Source organism: Arvicanthis niloticus, chromosome 3 (assembly GCF_011762505.2).
Source record: "Arvicanthis niloticus isolate mArvNil1 chromosome 3, mArvNil1.pat.X, whole genome shotgun sequence".
Classification (NCBI taxonomy): Eukaryota; Metazoa; Chordata; class Mammalia; order Rodentia; family Muridae; genus Arvicanthis; species Arvicanthis niloticus.
Window position 1 is genome coordinate 11519388 of NC_047660.1, and position 18883 is coordinate 11538270.

Below are 18883 nucleotides of genomic sequence, written 5' to 3' on the forward strand. Positions count from 1 at the left end.
CTTACAAAAGACTTTGTAGTCAGTAGTGGAAGAGAAGGTCTGTCTCCACAAGCTCACATTGACACCAAACGCCAGGGAGGGAACTCTGTGGAGTAGTTCTCTGAAGAAATACTCTCAAGGACTTTGAGGCTTAATTTAGGATATTAATGAGATAGATGAGTCACTTGGAACAAAGCTATTCTGAACCTAATCTCATCTTTCTTTGATGATTCAGAACACATTTTGGGAGCTTCATTACTAACACAAATTATCATTATACTACTGACTCAAAATGCTGCAGGATAGAAATATTCAAAACACCATGTAACAGTGGCAATTCAGTTCATAAATAGGTAATTTTGTTATCATGCATGGTGGTCTACAGTCTCAAAATACCCATATGAGGTAATTTTTTATTACCCAATTTTAAGAGTAAGAAAAATAATTAAATTTATGATCAAAGTGATATGAGGAATTAAAAGACCAGAAGTGAAATCCAAAGAAATCAGTGGAAGTGATTTTAATGGCATCCACTCATTACCAAATTGCACTCACCAGAGAGATTGTCTTTCAGAGTCACTAATTTGAACAGACAAGATTTTTGCTTTTATAGCAAAAAAGCAATTTCTCTTAATCGTAGTTTCACTTATTCATAAGACAGATTTGCCAATATAGTTGAATGTGATATAGAGGTTTAACCATGAAATCTAATTAACAAATCAGTGAAGAGTCGGACAGCCATTCATTATTGAGGAGTGACTGGCATTATTTGCAGGTACATAAATAATCTAAAACATACATTTTGAAATGATGGTGTGTAAATGAGGACTTTTTTTGCTGTTTCAAATAATTGTATTAAGTTCAGTTTAAAACTTATCATCATCGGGATAAGTTCAACAGATTTTGTCATCAACAAAATACAGGCCCCAGAGTTTTCTTTTAGTATCTGAATAGTAACCTAGAATATAGGAGGTCTCAGGTTCCATTCCCAGTGCTGTCCTTTTTATTTTATGATTCAGGTTCCAACCGGAGATGCCATAGACACTAGGTAATTATTCTGATTGAGAATTAGGAGCTCCTGGAACACACTAACAAGTGCTTCAGGAAAAGCAGGAAGAAAAAAAAGAGGTAGAAAAATGAGAGTGAGGGAACAGCTTTAGGAAGTGAGGAGGAAGAAGCAGCAGGAGTGAGTAGGCCTGGAGAACTGAGCACAGAGTGATCTCATCAGTCTTCCTGGAAAAAGAAGAGGAGGCGGCTCCATGAAGAAGAGTGGGAGATGGGAGTCTGTGATAAAAGAGGCAGAGATATGACAGGTGGGCCAAAGGCAATCAACAGTGGAGAAGACCCCTGGAGAAGCACCAAGAAACAACAGACGTGTGGGGACTATTTAGATACCCAAGAGGAAGAAGGGAAGGATGACCTAACAAAAGGATTGAAAAAGGTCAGAAGAAACGACAAAAAGAAAAGAGCAGTGCTGTCAGGAGGTCTTGGATGTAAGCAATGAAGATAATGGTAGGACTTGGGAAACAGAGGATGAAGGTGAGAGACATCAGCCACACCCAAAGGAGAAAGCCAAAAAGAAGCAGAAGAGGGACTGATGGTCTAAAGCAGACCTTAGCTGACTCCTTTTCAGGGATAGTCTGGTTTGGGGCAGTTTCTGTACACTCCTCTGCAAGCAGCTCTGGAGCACTAGTCTGCTGAGGAGAACGAAAGCATTCTATCCTAGCTGAGGGCGTGGACGTGGTACCCTGTGAAACTTCTTCTCCAAAACATATAAACTTGTTGCCTGGCAGCTCACCAGCTAAAGAATGGTGGGAAGAGGAATCAGGACAGAGAAATATTTGAAGGAATGTCTCTTCTAAAAGTCTAAAAATGTAGACTCATATAGAAAAAAAAAGAATTAAACCGATAACATAGTCTACAATGGAATTAACAGACATAAGCCAATGGCTGTCTATACAGCCACAAAGAACACAACAATCTACAAGGAATAGCTATGAACTCTTAGTAGATCAGGACTCCAATTGCTCTCCTCAGCTTTTTGTGCACATTAAAACTACCTAACTTGACCCTGACACCCTGAGATGCTACCTCCTGGTCTCTGCTTTCCTCAAATGCTATTAGTCACTTTGCCACTAATGAACACACTTTCATTGCAAACCATGCTCAGCCTAACTAGGCTGGAGTGTGCAGCCACTAGTGACCTTGCCCAGAGTAGCACTCCCTCAAGAACACACTCTTTATTATTATAGAGAAGCAAGACTTGAGGGGAAAAGTCATCAGCGGTGATCTAGTCCTAAGTTAAAAATGTGTTCTATGGTGTTCAAATATCCAAACCTCCAACCACTTTCTCAGTTCTGTGCCAATGATACTTTGCAATGCACATGAATATCCTATAAACCTTTATATCTCCACAATTAAGCATTCCATTCTCTACATCCATGCCAGGAAGTTAAATCAAGAGGCTTTCCATACAAGTTCACTCTGCCCTGCCCTAATATTCATGTGTACCCCTCCCGTGCTAGCCTACTCACTTCCACAGCATCACTTCTGGTAAATGTTTAGCAGTGCTCTGAAATGCCTTTGGAGGAGAGGGACTTGTTTCCTTTGTTAATACTAAGTTCTTATATGATGACCTGATCTGGAAGCAAGGAGAAGATATAAACGGCAAAGTAATGAAAGGAGAAGCATAAACTTTTAAGATGTGTACACTGAGACATGACTTTTTCTGAGCTCTAGATAGCCCAAAGCTATTCTATAAAAATTAAAAAAGAACATAAAATAAGACTTTGGTTATGTTATCATCCTAAGAATGCTAGTAAATTAAACTAATATAACAAATCCAATAAAAATTCTTATTCCTGATCACAGAAAATTGCTGTTTTCCCAATAAGGTACTGATATTTCTGATTACTGTCAAACAGTGAGCAGTTAATGGTATTGTTTTTGTTGCAATACTAAAGATAGTCTTCAAACAATTGTCTAAATTCTACCTTTCTAAGCAAGGTCTTAATTGATAGTTATAAATACAAATACCCTCCTTTGCTTATCCAAGGCTTCCACGAGAGAACCCAAAATCCAACTACCTTCATTATTCTAAAAGCCATTGTTCTGGGTAACTCCTAATGAAACTGTTCAGTGTATATTTCCCATGCAGTTATGCCCACTTAACATCCAGCAATAAACTGTAGCACACACCTGCTTGGAAACATTTAAATGTTGGGATGAGGCAAGTACTGAGGGGACCCTGGCATACAACGTGGACAAAAATAACTATCTACAAGGTATTTGCGTGATGAGGCTCATCTGTAATTGAACACTTAGAAAGAAGAGGGAAGGGGATCCCAATGTTTACCTAAGATAGGCAGGGCACTATTTCTATTCTTTTAGGAAGATTAAAATAATATGAAACATTTTCTATAATTTCTGATAGTCATGAACTGGTGTTTCACACACTCTGAGGTATAGGGGCTATTGCATTTAATAAACTTTTTACAGGAGGAGGTCATTTAAAAGATGGAATTCCAGGAAGTATGAGTGATAGAACAGACAGCAGGTATCACTTCCAGAATTCATTCAGCAACCCAATTGTCAGGTATAACCAGAGGGACCTTTATACTAAGAAATATAATGGAAAATTATTGTGTTGGTATAATTTGGAGTATGGAATCTTAAAGGTACAAGAAAGTTGTAAGATTTTCCTTGATAGCTTTAAACAATAATGGCTAAACAATAATGTTTAAAGCTGGTTGATTCTGGGGAGAAAAATGAATCTATTTACTCTACTAAATATCATATTTTAGTTCCATGTATTTATTCGAACAACTTCACATGTATATATAGACATGAAATAATCACACTATATTCATGTTCTGATGACTTAAATTTAAAGTCCTTCTCATTAAATATACATCATAGATAGGTCTCAGACAAGCAATGGAAAATATACATGCGTGTCAGGAGCCATGGAGGAAAGGTTAAAATATCCAAATGTTATTCTGAAGATGGCACATCTTACTGCAGTGTCTGTGGTGGATAATTTGGAACTGCAAAGCTTTCAGAAATCACATATCCGGATTGATTCTTCAGTTTATTTTCCTTCCATATCATCCTTAAGTTAGACTAATAATACCTGGGAATTAGCCTAACCTATTGGAAAGATTTTCTGCAGACCAACCAATATGAACTCTTTTGTAGCAATGCTATGTAGACAAATAGATGATTCTTAATTCCTAACAGTGATTCTACAAAATTCCTACGTTTATGCTAGCGATTTTTGAGCAGTTTGTAGAGAAGGCTGCAATTAAGGCTCTGCAAGTCTTCCTGCATCATAGTTTATTTGCATTAAGGTGCAAGCATGCAGGAAACAGATTTATGATTAGGAAAAACACTCCTTTAGGCTGTAAAACCCTATCTAAAACCAGAATGTCATAAAAGAGAATGAACAGTTTATTCCAAGTACAAGGACAGAGGGTAAAATATTGACTGAATTTATCTATATGAACCTTCAATACTAGTTAGACACTGAGCAAATAATTTGCCACTTGACATACCATAACTTATAGATAATAATTGTATTTTTTAACTTTTAATGAACCTGTGGAGCTAGTGACAGATACTGAGTGTTTAATTAGATAACTAGTCTGAATAGAACCACATGTAAATGTCTTTGCTGTTACTTCTTTTTTTAATTGGTTATTTTGTTTATTTACACTTCAAATATTTCATTTCCAGGTTTCCCCTCAGCAATTCTCCCATCTCATCCCGATCCCCTTTATCTCTATGAAGGTGCTCCTCCACCCACCTACCCACCCAATCCTACCTCACCGTTCTATCATCCGCATACACTGGGGCATCAAATCTTCAGAGAACCAAGGGCCTCCCCTCCCATTGATGCCATCTTCTGCTACATATCCATCTGGAGCCAGGGGTCCCTCCAGTGACCCTTTGGTTAGCGGTTTAGTCCCTGAAAGCTCTGGGGTATCCTATTAGTTGACATTGTTGTTCTTCCTATGTGGTTGTAATCCCTTTCAGCTACTTCACTTTTTACCTTACCTCTTCCGTTGGGGTCACCATGCTCACTGTGATGTTTGGCTGTGTGTATCTACATCTGTATTATTCAGGTGCTGGCAGTGCCTCTCAGGGGACAGCTATACCAGTCTCTTGTCAGCAAGTGCTTCTTGGCATCTGCAGTCTCTGGATGGCTTTTCCTTTAGTCTCTGTTCCATTTTTTGTCCCTTTGTCTCCTTTAGACAGAAACAATGCTAAGTTAAAATTTTTGAGGTGGGTGGGTGATCCCATCCCTCAACTGGAAGCCATGACTATCTACTGGAGGTAGTTTCTACAGGTTATAGCTCCACTTTGTTGGGTATTTCAACTAATGTCATCCTTGTTGGGTCCTGGGAACCTCTGGCTTCCCTGTCACATGGGATTTCCTAGTGGCTACCTTCAGTTCCCCACTCTCCACTGCTACATGTTTCTATTCGTTTTCCTGGCCCTCTATTTTACTTCTTATTCAATTTATGATTTGAATTTATGTTTAAACCTGTTATGAACTTTTGAGAATAAGATTCTGGAAATACTTTATGATCATGTATCTTGAAAAAGTGAGGAGAACAATGACAATAGAGAGTTGGTATTTTTTTCTTTCTTACTTAAAAAAAAAATTGTTCTTTTAAAAATTAGTTTATTTATTTACATCCCAGTCATTGCCCTCCCTTTTTCCCTCCAACAGTTCTTCATTCCGTTCACCATTCTCCTTTACTCCAAGAGGAATCATCCCCTCCCATAAGGCCTCCCCTTTTTCTGGAGCCTCAGGTCCCTCAAGGATTAAGCTCATCTTCTCCCACTGAGGCCAAACAAGGCAGACCTCTATTACATATGTCCCAGGTGCCTTGGATAAACCCATGTATGCTCCTGGTGGCTGGATCAGTCTTTGTGAGCTCCAAACTTGAGACTGTTTGTCTTTTTATGGAGTTGCTTGATCTTTCAGCATCTTTAGTTCTTCTCCTAATTTCACCATAGGGGTCCCTGACCCCTATGGTGTCCAATGGTTGGTTGTATCTGTTTTTGTCTCAGTCAGCAGCTGATAGGGCATCTCAGAAGACAGCCATGCCAGGCTCCCTTCTGCAAGCACATCATAGTATAGTAGTGTTAGGCCTTGTTGTCTTCCATGAGATGGATCCCAAGTTCAATCAGTCATTGGACCATCTTTCCTTCAGTCTCTTCTCCATTTTCCCCTGCAGTTCTTTTAGACAGGAACAATTCTGGGTCAAGAATTTTTACTGTGGGTTAGTAACACTGTCCCTCCTCCGCTTGTGGCCCTGTCTATCTACTGGAGGTGGATTCTTTGAGATCCCTCTCCCCAGTGTTGACCATTTTGGCTAAGGTCACCCCCAATGAGTCCTGAGACTGTCTCACCTCCCAGGTCTCTTGTTCGTTCTAGATACACACACCTGCCACACACATACACTTCCCACTCCCCGAGGCTGCTTATTTCCATTCACTCTCTTAGCCCTCTGAGTTTCTCTCACGTTCTCTCCATATCTGACCCTGTTCCCCCTTTCCCCTCCTTCTGCCCTCTCCCACCCAGGTCCCACCCTTCCTCTGCCTCCCATGATTATTTCCTTCCCCCATCTAAGTGGACTGAAGCATCCTCACTTGGGACTTTCTGCTTGTTAAACTTCTGATGATCTGTAGGTTGTATCTTAGGTATTCTGTACTTTTTGGCTAATATCTACTTATCAGTGAGTACATACCATGCATGTCATTTGGGGTTTGAGTTACCTCACTCAGGATGATTTTTTCTACTTCCATCTATTTGCTTGCAAAATTCATGATGTCCTCCTTTTTAATAGCTGAATAGTATTCCATTGTGTAAATAAGCCACATTTTCTGTATCCATTCTTCAGATGAGGGACATCTGGGGTGTTTCCAGCTTTGGGCTATTATTAAAAATAAGGCTTCTATGAACATGGTGGAGCACATGTCCTTGTGGTTTGGTGGGGCATCTTTTTGAGTATATGCCTAAAAGTGGTATAGCTGTGTCTTCAAGTAGAACTATTTTCAATTTTCTGAGGAGGCACAAGATTGATTTCCAGAATAGCTATTTTCTAACAAACTTGGGTTTCTTTCATTTAGCAATAGAAAAGTAGAAGCTTTTCTTTTTCTATCCAATAAAGGTTGAAGCTTATTTTATATCCAGAATGAGTTCTGTGTTGGTGCTTGGGCTTCTGCCCCATCAAATTATATATATATATATATATATATATATATATATATATATATATATCAGTATAAGTATAGGTGCATGTGTGAAATACGTAAGTTGATGAGACAGTTGACTGGCACAGCCAAAGTATGTATGTAAAAATATATATGTATAAATATGTGTGTATGAATGAGTGTATGACTATATTTCTATGCACTTTCTTGTGTAAAAGTTTTTTTTTTCCTTCTGAGAGTGTGACACTTTCCCTAGTTCAATAAATATTAATTGTTCCAAGCCTCCCTCTCACCTGGCAATTGAGAGACAAGGCTTCCAGGCAATAGAGAACAAAGCCTTAGCAATAAATTTTATATTAAACTCTCAGATGCTATAGAGCATATATTAATTGCCAGAGAATCATATATTAAGTTTATAAGTAAATAAGAGTTAAGTTTTCCAGTGCTTAATGGGGCACAGAAAAATAATAAGGAATTAAGTTTTAGCACAGAATAATAAGAAAGAATTAAAAGGCCAGAGATCATCAGTCCTTTGGCCTGTGTCTGATGCTGTGTCCCACTTCAACCCATCTAGGCCAGGCGGGCTTCTGATACATATGTCATACAGAAACATCTAGTATGAATTCCAATACTAAAAAATTATCAAGTTAAATACTATATAAAACACTACTCAAAAATAGTAATATAATCTATATTAGTGAAAAGATTGGGGAAGTAAATAAATAAATTACAGGATATCTAATTCAAAATTTTAAAATGTTTCACCACTATTAATTTATTAGTTTTGGACTTCCCATTGAGTCTCTATTCACATTCAGGGTTTAGAAAGTTTTATTCATTTTCTACTGTTTGTATGTGTTTTTATAGATTTCTTTAAAGAATTCATTCATTTTCTCTTTAAGGAGCTTTATCATATGTATAAAGGCTGTTTTAAAGTCTTTGTCTTATGTCTTAGCTGTGTCATAATATCCAGGATTTATTGTGGGAGAATTTTTGAGCTCTGGTAGAGAAATAACGTCCTGGCAGATATTGGTTTTATTTTTACACTGAAATCTAGGCATGTGGCTTTGGGAAGACTATAATTCTAGTTGCTGATATATATTCTTTGTTGAATGGAATTTTGCAATTGGTTTCTGTTGCTATATATTGTTCTTAGAAGCTTTATGATAGCCTGGTCTACTGATGGATGTCACTACTGGGGATTTCTCTTAAAAATATGTTTCTAAGTATTAGGAGCTCTCACTTAAGAATGGAGATAGACTAGGAAGAGGGATGCTGAGGGTCCACAGAAGGTAAGAAAGCAGGTTTTTTTTCCCACCACAATCTGACTTGTCTCCTTGGAATGTGATCAAAGGCAGTAGGGGGTTGCATCAGGCTTTCTTAAATAGAGCTGTCAGTAAGATTTGAGAATTGGATTTGAAGAAGTGATTAGAGAAGCAAAGATCTATGGCTAGCCTATTTGCTTTATTCGCTAGAGTTTCCTGTGACACTGTCGTATACACAAGGAGTGACTGTAGTCAGAGGTTAGGAGAAAGCAACTTTCAGAAAAGTGAAACAAGGAGGGGGCGATTTATGAGATCCACTGGTGATGCAGGGAGTGGAAAAGGGAGGCCACTGCAGGTAATCTGCTACAGAGATGGGGATGAGACTTGGGAATTGTATTTGAAAGAATGTGATCTTCAGATAGCCTACTTGATGCCATGACCAAAGTAGCCAGTGGGTTAAAAAAAGAAATTTATCTTGTTTTTAAATATTCTTTTAAAACAGAAATACTTTGTATATTCTAAATATATGTAATTCAATAAACACTGTTATAGCAAGATGATGGATGATATCTGAATCTACATCAAAAATCCAGGCTTCCATAATAAATGTGACACTGAATGGGTGTAACCAAGGTGCTTGGGAGTATAAGTTAAGATTATCTAATGTTTGAGGGCAACCTAATTTAAAGTGTTTTGAAGGTCAGTTTAGGAGTCAGAATAAGATCTTATTCTCAAGGGAAAGGGAGTGGAGAGAAGGGAAGAAAGGGCAGGGCAGAGCAGAACAGAAGGTGATAGGTTGAAAATGAATACAGAATTAAATGGGAAGGTAAGTATCTTTTCATCATAGCTTAACTATATCTTATACTGCCACTATTTTACATAGTACTTGCTTATGGTGTGCATATTGACATTTTAAGGTTTTGATCTACTGTGATTTTTGTCTACCTAGCTCTAGTAACCTCTCAGTATCTAGTTGATTAAGTCCACACACATACACCAATAAATGCATTTATTAGAATTTTTTCCCTCTGCAATTGTAAAGAATATATCAGTTACTCAAGAAATATTTTCTCAGCTGGGCGGTGGTGGCGCATGCCTTTAATCCCAGCGCTTGGGAGGCAGAGGCAGAGGCAAGTAGATTTCTGAGTTCGAGGCCAGCCTGGTTTCTACAGAGTGAATTCCAGGACAGCCAGGACTACACAGAGAAACCCTGTCTCTAAAAAAACAAAAACAAACAAACAAAAACAACAACAACAACAAAAAGAAATATGTTCAAACAGTAGTTAGTAAGAAAAATTAGCTTACAAGCAAGAGTTTACTATTATACTATATGCCCCTTATGCATTTCTAGTAACTAAACATTTTATAAAATATATTATATCAAATTTGAGAGTCTTATGGAATACTTTCAGTGTATTGTTTATAACGTAATACATTTACATTTTTTTTACCTTTGTGGAAAGGCTTTTCAACACATAGGAAGAACAACAATATTAAACAACCAGACTGCCCCAGAGTTCTCAGGGACTAAGCCACCAACCAAAGAGTACACAAGTAGCGACCCATGGCTCCAGCACCATATGTAGCAGAGGATGGGCTTGTCGGGCATCAACGGAGGAGAGGTCCTTGGTCCTGTAAAGGTTCCATGCCCTAGGGTAGAAAAATGCAATAGTGAGGTGTGTGTGTGGGGGGGAGCACCTGCATAGAAGCAGGAGGAGGAAGAGTGGTATACAGGGTTTCTGGAGGGGAAACCGAGAAGGAATAACACTTGAAATGTAAATTTTAAAAAATCCAATAAAAGAAAAGAAATTAAAAAAGAATAATATGTGCAGATACTAAAGATATTTTTATTAGTTTTCATTATTGAAATAAATTCTGTGGTAACAAGGCAAACTAATGGTCAAAGAAAAACCATCCTTTCTATAAATTAGTTAGCAATATATTCTCTGTAAAAAATGCCTCCAAGTGTAAAGATTAGCATAATAGAGGCATCATCATCATGTCATCATCTTATTCCTGATTGTAAACTCTCATACTGTGGGGATTTGCCTAATGAAGTTTCAGTGACCAGACAATAATGGCTTCCTCAGAGCAGAAACTGGCAATTCAAACACCTTGTTCTGAACCATAGAGGACTGGGCTAAAAAGTGTGTGTGTACTTTGGACAGAAGTTATTTATTAAAAGGGTGGGGGTGGTATAAGCCACAAAGCACCACTTTTAATACTAACTATGAGATACTGTCAAAGTTTAAGGATTTGATTTATTTTCTGCAATTGTCAAAAGAGTCAATATAGTCTCCATCTGGAGATGAAATAGACTAATAAACTTTACTAAGTATTTATGTGTGTATCTTTCTTTCTCTCTCTGTGTGTAGGGGGTGTATTTATGTGTGTGTGTGTGTGTGCACATGTGTGCACATGCACTTGCATGTATATACTGGCAGTTAGTATTAAATTCAGTATCTTACATGTGCTTTTTGATGAGCCATACTCCTATCACCTGTTATCAATTTTTATTAAATTATCATTAAAAATCTGTGTAATCTTCATCAATGGATAAGTTCCAGGTTCTCCTAAAATACTTTTTTCTTTGTTTATTCCCAAATTAATTTTTTTTCAAAAATTCTTTCTGGGCAGCACACCAGTCTTTATGAATTCCCTGGTTTCACATTTGTATGCAATATATTAAATACTTTATTTGGAACATCAAACTAATGAGGCATGGACCACTGTCTTGTAATGCTTCATGTTAAAAGGCAGAGTGCATTTTCTAGCCAGTTGTTGTTATACATAAGTGAATATTGATAATGTATACAAAAAAGAACTCAAGGAAAGCTTATTAGAATTAGAAACTACATCCTAAAGAACAAACAAATTCTACGAGGGAGCTGCAGAGTGATAGAAAGTAGGATTTTCTGCATTAGATTTCAGGAAATTGGCCGGCTCACCAATGAAATTCTGTGAATAACTGCTCCAAGGTATGTGTGTGTGTGTTTGTCAGGGGTGGGGGGGGGGGGGAGGTGTGCTTTTCATACTTGTAAACCTTGAAATAGGATTATTCTTCATCTTTCTTTCTCTTGTTCTCAGTCATGCCCCATTTATTTTCAAATAAAGCAAGATTTTTTTTTTCTTCAATGCAGGAATTTTATACTAAAGGGTGTCCCTGACATTGCCCAAAGTCAACAAGCACCCTCTGTTACCTAAAAGGATGTTACTTACTGTATGACGTGTGCTAGAAGACGCTGGCATGTTGATGCTCATAGATCTCAAATGACAACTGGAAGGCAAATGGCTAAAAAGAGCCTTTTTGTCCTTTTCTCCTGGTTGGGGTCTAATTATAAAAGGTTGTGCAAGTAGTCCTAAAATTGTAGTGTGTGTGTGTGCGCGTGTGTGCATGTGCACACATGTATATGCACATGTGTACATATATTTCTGCCTGTATGTGTGAGCATGTGCATCTCTCTCTCTCTCTCTCTCTCTCTCTCTCTCTCTCTCTCTCTCTCTCTCTCTCTCTCTCCCACACACACACACACACACACACACACACACTGTGTTGCTGAAGCTGGAACCTATTGTTATAGTCATGCTACACATATACTGTAATCAGAATGTGTCAGTCAGGTAGAACAGAAGGCTTATGGGCATAAACCTGTTCTGAAAGAGCATAGTACTAGTCATGGCTGAAACTGACTAAACTGTGTAGATTCTTTACTACCAAGTACCTGTTATCTCCATTTATACTCTCTCATTCTTCTTCTAAAATACCTCATCATGTGTATACAAATGAGGTAGAATGAGTTCTAGATTCCTTCCCTATTGCAGCAGAATATCAATGAATCAGAGTTGTCCTGATACAAACACACACACACACACACACACACACACACACACACACACACACACACACACAGAGTTTTTTCTTATACTTTCTCTTTCTTTTTTTTTTTTTTGTTTTGTTGAGTTTTTTGTTTTTGTCCTATTCTGATTTATTTGCTTTATTTTCTTTTTAATATGTGTGTTAGTTTTTTAATGATAGAGAGAGAGCAATGGAAGTTTGTGAATTAGGGTATGTGAGGAAATGAGGAGAACTTGGGAGAAGTGGGGTGAAGCTAAACAGAAAATGTATTGTATAAAAATATCCTTTTAATAAAAAAAAAATACTGTGCACCACAAAGAACAGTAGCAACAACAAAAGTTGTTCTTACATTATGCAGTGTACAGCTTTGTCCATCATTGAGAGTGACACCATCAGTTTTTTCCTTGGTTATTATTTTGTAAATAATTCAGATTATTTATAACCTTCCTTGTTCATTAAGAATTTCTATCAGAAAAGTAAGTAGCAATAAGTTTAGGGCCTGTTTCTTATTCACCAGGGTCTCCTTTTATTCTATTATAGTTACCAATAAGTAGTATGTAATTCTGGTATTGGTTCCTTTGGGTAACATAAGCTAAATTTACAAATAATCACAAACCTTTAATCTTGTTATGATGTTCTCATTTTAATGCATAGAGTAAGTAAGTATGTTATGGGATAGTTTTGCTTTGGTAATATTGTAAAACACAAATATGGTTGGGGAAGAGATCATGAAATCCACCTGAAGAGCTGTTTTCAGGAAAAATCATAGAATGAGAAGCGGAAAGACACAGACTTTTGGGGTCATTCGAAGAGGCAGAATTGAAATAATTGTGAGCTTCACCACTCTGTGGCCCTGCTTATTCTGCTGTGTTTCAGTCTCAAGCTCTAGTTAGTGCACAGAAGATGAACACAAGACCCAGGGGCCCTTATGTCTAACACACTTCCCATCATGCCACATTGACTGATCGCATTCCCTAGCTGTCACACTTTCCATCATGCCATATTGACTGATAGCCCTCCCTAGCTGTCACACTTTCCATCATGCCACATTGACTGATAGTCCTCCCTAGCTGTCACACTTCCCACTGTACCTCATTGACTAATTGCCTTCCCCTGCTGTAAACATGGCCAAGCCTCACAGTTTCAAGCTCTGAAAAATGACTTTTTGGCCCCACTATTCTGGTAACAAGATGCTTGCATGCCTTACATCTGACTACTTCTGACCACTTCAATAGGCCAATAGATCAATCAATGGTGAGAATCGAGTACCATTATTTTTGTGGTCTTCCCAATGATTTGTAACATGAGAGGTTTCTCCCTTATTGTAAGAAGGGACATATTTGACATTTAGTCATCCAAACAATGATAGCCCCAATAACTACCTATCTATGTCTCTTAAAACAAATACCAGTTCACTACATTTTCTTTTTATTTCTTGTTTTACTTAATCCAATAACCAATAGCATCAAGAAGTATTCTCATTGTCTAGGTCTAAACAAAGGCTCTACCTCTCAATAGGATATCCTATAGAACATCTCATCATTTCTCTATCTTTAGATACCTTAGTCCACAAATGGGTTATGCATTTTAACTATATTGTGATATGCAGGTGAAAATTGGGTTAACATATATGCTACGTGCTTTCTATTATTGTTATCAGCAGCAGCATCAACATCATCATTATCATGATCATCATCATCCCAATCAGTTTCTGTTTCTCATCACTGTCTGACCCACCACCTTCCCACTGTCTCCTCCCCTAATCTACTACTACTCCATTCTCTTCAGAAAAGTGAAGGCCTCCCATGGATATTAACTAAACATGGCTTGTCAAGTTGCTATGAGACTAGGCACTTTCCCTTATATTAAGGCTGGATGAGGCAACCCAGTAGGAATAAAAGAATTCTAAAAGAAGGCAGAAGAGTTAGAGACAGGCCCTGAATCCACTCTTAGGAGTCCCTCAAAAAGACCAAGCTATAAAACTGTAACATATATGCAGAGGGACTATGTCAGTCCCACTCATGTTCCCTGGTTATCAGTTCAGTCTCTGTGCGCTCCTGTGAAATCAGGTTAATTGATTCTGATGACATTTTTATGATATCCTTGACCCTTCTGGTTCCTGCAATCTTTCCTGGCTTCAACAAAAATCCCCAAACTCCACCTAATGTTTGGTTGTGAGTGTCTGCATTTGTTACCATCAGTTGCTGATTGAAGCCACTGTCTGGACAATTGGGCTCTTTCATCTAACTGATTATACTTAGAAGATTGCCATGCCCAGCCACTAATATCAGTAGCATGGTGATTAGAGGAAGATGCAAACATTTTCTTCTGTCTTATCTTGTATTCCAACTCTCTGCACTGAAAAGTTAAAGATTTTTGTATCTTTCCAGAAGAATTTTATAAAACATGTTTGAAGGTTTGGGTTAATATTTCAAAGACCACACTACTGGTAACTACTATGTGACAAAAGAATATGATCACATTATGAAAGGAGATAAGCATTTACAACATACTTCTGATATGAGGAATATGAGTAATATGATGATAAAATAGATAAATAAAAGACAGAAAAGTTTTATTATACAAGCAGATGCTTCTGATAAGCTATAAAAATAACCTTGCCTTTCTGTTAGTACTTCAACCAAATAATCCCCATATAAACAAGAATTTAAGTAATTGTCAAAGTTAACACTGTTTCTATTTATTATTTTATTATACATTTTTATTTCTTTTGTTCTTTATTTTTATTTAACATGTATGTATAAGGCCAGAAAAACAAATAGACAGTAGGCCAATTTTTTTTTGAGCAAAATGCAGCTATTTTGCTAACGTTTTGATAAAAATTTATCAAAAGATTTCAAAGGATAACGTCCTGGTGTGCATCTAATATTTAACAATTGTTAGGCCTTTTCAACATCCAAGCAGAAAGAAAATTGTTTTCTTTATGAAATATGACAAATTAATTATCTAAAGTAGATCAATAAAACTTTATATGCTTCTGAGGTTCAACAACGTGATAATGGAAAAGACAATATGCTGAAAGAAGAGAACGCTTGTTTCACTATGTCTCATACTTAGACTACAAAATAACTTATCCCTTTTTAATGTTTTTAAATGTAGCTAGAAATTCACAAATTCAAATTAAGCACAACTGTTCAAATGAACACATGAATTGTATTAATGTCTGAAAGTAAAGTACATATTACTGAAATATTTTTGTTGCATTTCTGAGTTCTTTCAATTAGGAACTGCATCCATATTTTCGAACTATTCAGATTTTATTGTAACATGTTTTCCAGTGAAGAGATTTTTTAAAATATAAATCTTATAACATTCTTCTTTTTGCTTAAGTCCTACATGAACTTTCCACTGCAATTTGGTAAATCACAAATCTCTTAAAAGTTTCATTCCTATAACTCTTCTTCATTCATCATCACATGATAAATAAACATGGTGCAAAGATGTAAGATCACTTCCGGGTTGTTTCTTAAACTCTTTCTAGTCTGATATATATAATTCATTTGTTGAATTTTTTTCTTTTTTTCAATGTTTTTTTTTTTGTATTCTATGATGTTTATTAAATACAGAGTAAAGCCAGTTGCTCAGGACCAGCAACAAGGGAAGCCATTAGAAGACCAGAATCACCCTACTTACTGGCCTTAAACCACATAAAAATGAGTGGAAGCTACAGGGACATAGGAAGTCTTTTTCTTATTGAAAATTTTTCTTTTTTTTTTTCTTTTTTTTAAATTTATTTTTATTTTATTTTATTTACATTTCAGATGCCATCCCATTTTCCCATTTCCCTTCCCTAGAAAACCCCTATCCCATGCCCCCTTTTCTTTTTTGCTTTTATACATTTTTTAAAATGTTAATCAAAGGCTTTATATGTTTGATAATGCTCAATCAGAAGTGTAACCCAATACCCAACCTAGATATATAAACTATCTTTGACTGGTGGAGACACATGAACATCTGCCTCCATGACCCCCTCTCTTTCTCTCTCTCATCACCTAGCTTCACCCTTCCTGTTAAAAATAAAACTTTCGGCCGGGCAGTGGTGGCACACGCCTTTAATCCCAGCACTTGGGAGGCAGAGGCAGGCGGATTTCTGAGTTTGAGGCCAGCCTGGTCTACAGAGTGAGTTCCAGGACAGCCAGGGCTATACAGAGAAACCCTGTCTCGAAAAACCAAAAATAAATAAATAAATAAAACTTTTCTCTCAAAATGCAATTCGAGCATAATTATTCCTAATTGTACCAGTGAGGTACAAGATAGTCCTAATACCCAGTCCATCATTTTGTTGACTAACCAGAACCTCTGTCATCTCTCCTAACTAAAACACTTAGTTTTGAACCTGGCTTTTTTCTTGGCTTTAGAATGAATGTCAGCTGAAAACCATCCACTCAGATCTTTTTCTCTCAAAGTAAATAGCCAGAATTGGCTATGAGACTATAGGTCTTTGACCCTGTCAGAAATCCAGAACGACTGAGTTAGCTGAAGTTATGGGAAGCACTAAACATAGTTTCTAAAACTTAGCCAATTTATAGAGACTGCTGAACACCTGGAGAGACCCTAGACTAATGAACATTGGAGCATCAAATCTTCAGCCTTCTGACCCAGAATCATCTGACAGACCTTAGTGCTGCAGAATTATTAAGGGCTGATTACTCTCTCTAGGCAGATATAATCAGTTGACTATTCTGCAAGTGTGTCCTTTTCTGGACAGTAATTTGTCTGTAGAAGGAAAGAGGCAATTTTTGCCTAGTGGCTGTCTCACCACAACTGGAGTAACTCCAAGGATGCTCAATTTCTTCTTAGAATCCATGACAAGAAACTGTCAGGAGCAGACAGGTCTCTAATCAAAATGAACATTAATATAGAAATATTTGTCATGTCAATTCTAAATTTTTAGGTAAATGGATGGATCTAGAAATTATTATCCTGAGTGAGTTAACCCAATCACAAAAGAACACACATGGTATTTACTCACTGTTAAGCTGATGTTAGCCCAAAACCTTGGAATAGCAAAGACTCAACCCACAGACCACATGAAGCTCATGAAGAAGGAAGACCAAGAGGGGATGCCTCAAAAACAAAAATACTCAAGGGAGCAAATATAGAAACAAAACATGGGATAGAAACTGAAAAAGGGGCCATCAGGAGACCATTCCACCTGGGTATTCATCCCATGTACAGTAACCTAAGCTAGGCACTGATGTGGATGGCTGGAAGTGCATGCTATCAAGAATATGATATAGCTGTCTACTTAGAGGTCTGCCAAAGACTAACACATTCAGAGGACGATGTTCACAGCTAATCACTGATATGACCAATGGCTTCCCAATGGAGAACTTAGAGAGAAGACTGAAAGAACAGAAAGGGTTTGTGACCCCAGGAGGAAAGCAACAATACCAAACAACCAGAGCTTCCCAGGGTCTAAACCACCAGCCTGGGAGCACATAGAGAAGGACCATGACTCCAGCTGTATATGTAGGGGAGGATGGCCTTGTCGGGCATAGGTGGGAGAGGAGTTTCTTGGTCCCATAAAAAAAGGAACACAGAGTGGGGGGTGAGGGTGGGGAGGGGGAAGGGGGGGTAGGTGCAGGCAGTGCCTCATAGAAGCATGAGGAGGGGGGATGGGATAGGAGGTTTCTGGGTGGTGGGAGGAAGTAGGGTAAGGGGATAAAATCTGAAAGGTAAATATAATACTCAATTTAAAAAAGAGATGAAAAGAAGGAGAAAAAAGAAAGAAAAATAGGAGATTTAATAACACAAAGAGGAGGATTTAGAAATTTAGGAGGCAGTTTATGTTAATGGAAACAACATCATAGAAACTGGAAAATCACACCCTCATAGAAGCACAAGGAAGGGGGATGGTATAAGGGGTTCCTGGGTGGGGGGGAATGGGATAAGGGGATAAAATTTGAAAGGTAAATATTTCAACCAATTTTAAAAAGAGAAGTTGTTAGAATCAACAGCTTTAAAATAATGTCAGCCCCTCTCCCCTCTTCTAATATCTCAACGCCCGTAATCAGCTTGAAGAAGTTAAAGAAGAGTCAGCGCCCCTATTCCCTGGGCTTGGGAACTAAGGTGGTTAATATTGGTCAGTCTTTCCAGGGAAAAGTAGTGGTTTTGTTGGAACAGGGAGGATTAACTAGGACTTACTGCATAGCCGTAACCTATTGGTAGAAATCAGTATAATTAATATCAAGATGAAGTTATAATTTCTTAAATGGTACAAAATTTACCTTGATTTCAAATTTAAGGTTTTCATTGCTATGAGCTTCTTATTGATATAAAAGTGAGATGAATATTGATACTCTCATGGGCATTGTGCATGTATAACACATTTAGGAATACAAGGCTTAGACCCAGTCCTTCTTTAACTTTTTTTAACTGATTTGGGACAGTTAGCCTATGAGTTAAGGGACTATAGCAAATTCATGGCTTTGAGTTCATTGTTAGAGTGTTTTCCATATTTTATTTAGAAATAGCTGAGAGGAGTTAACAGACAACAGTCCAGGTTACCTTACATGGATAGTTGGTTTTCAAAACG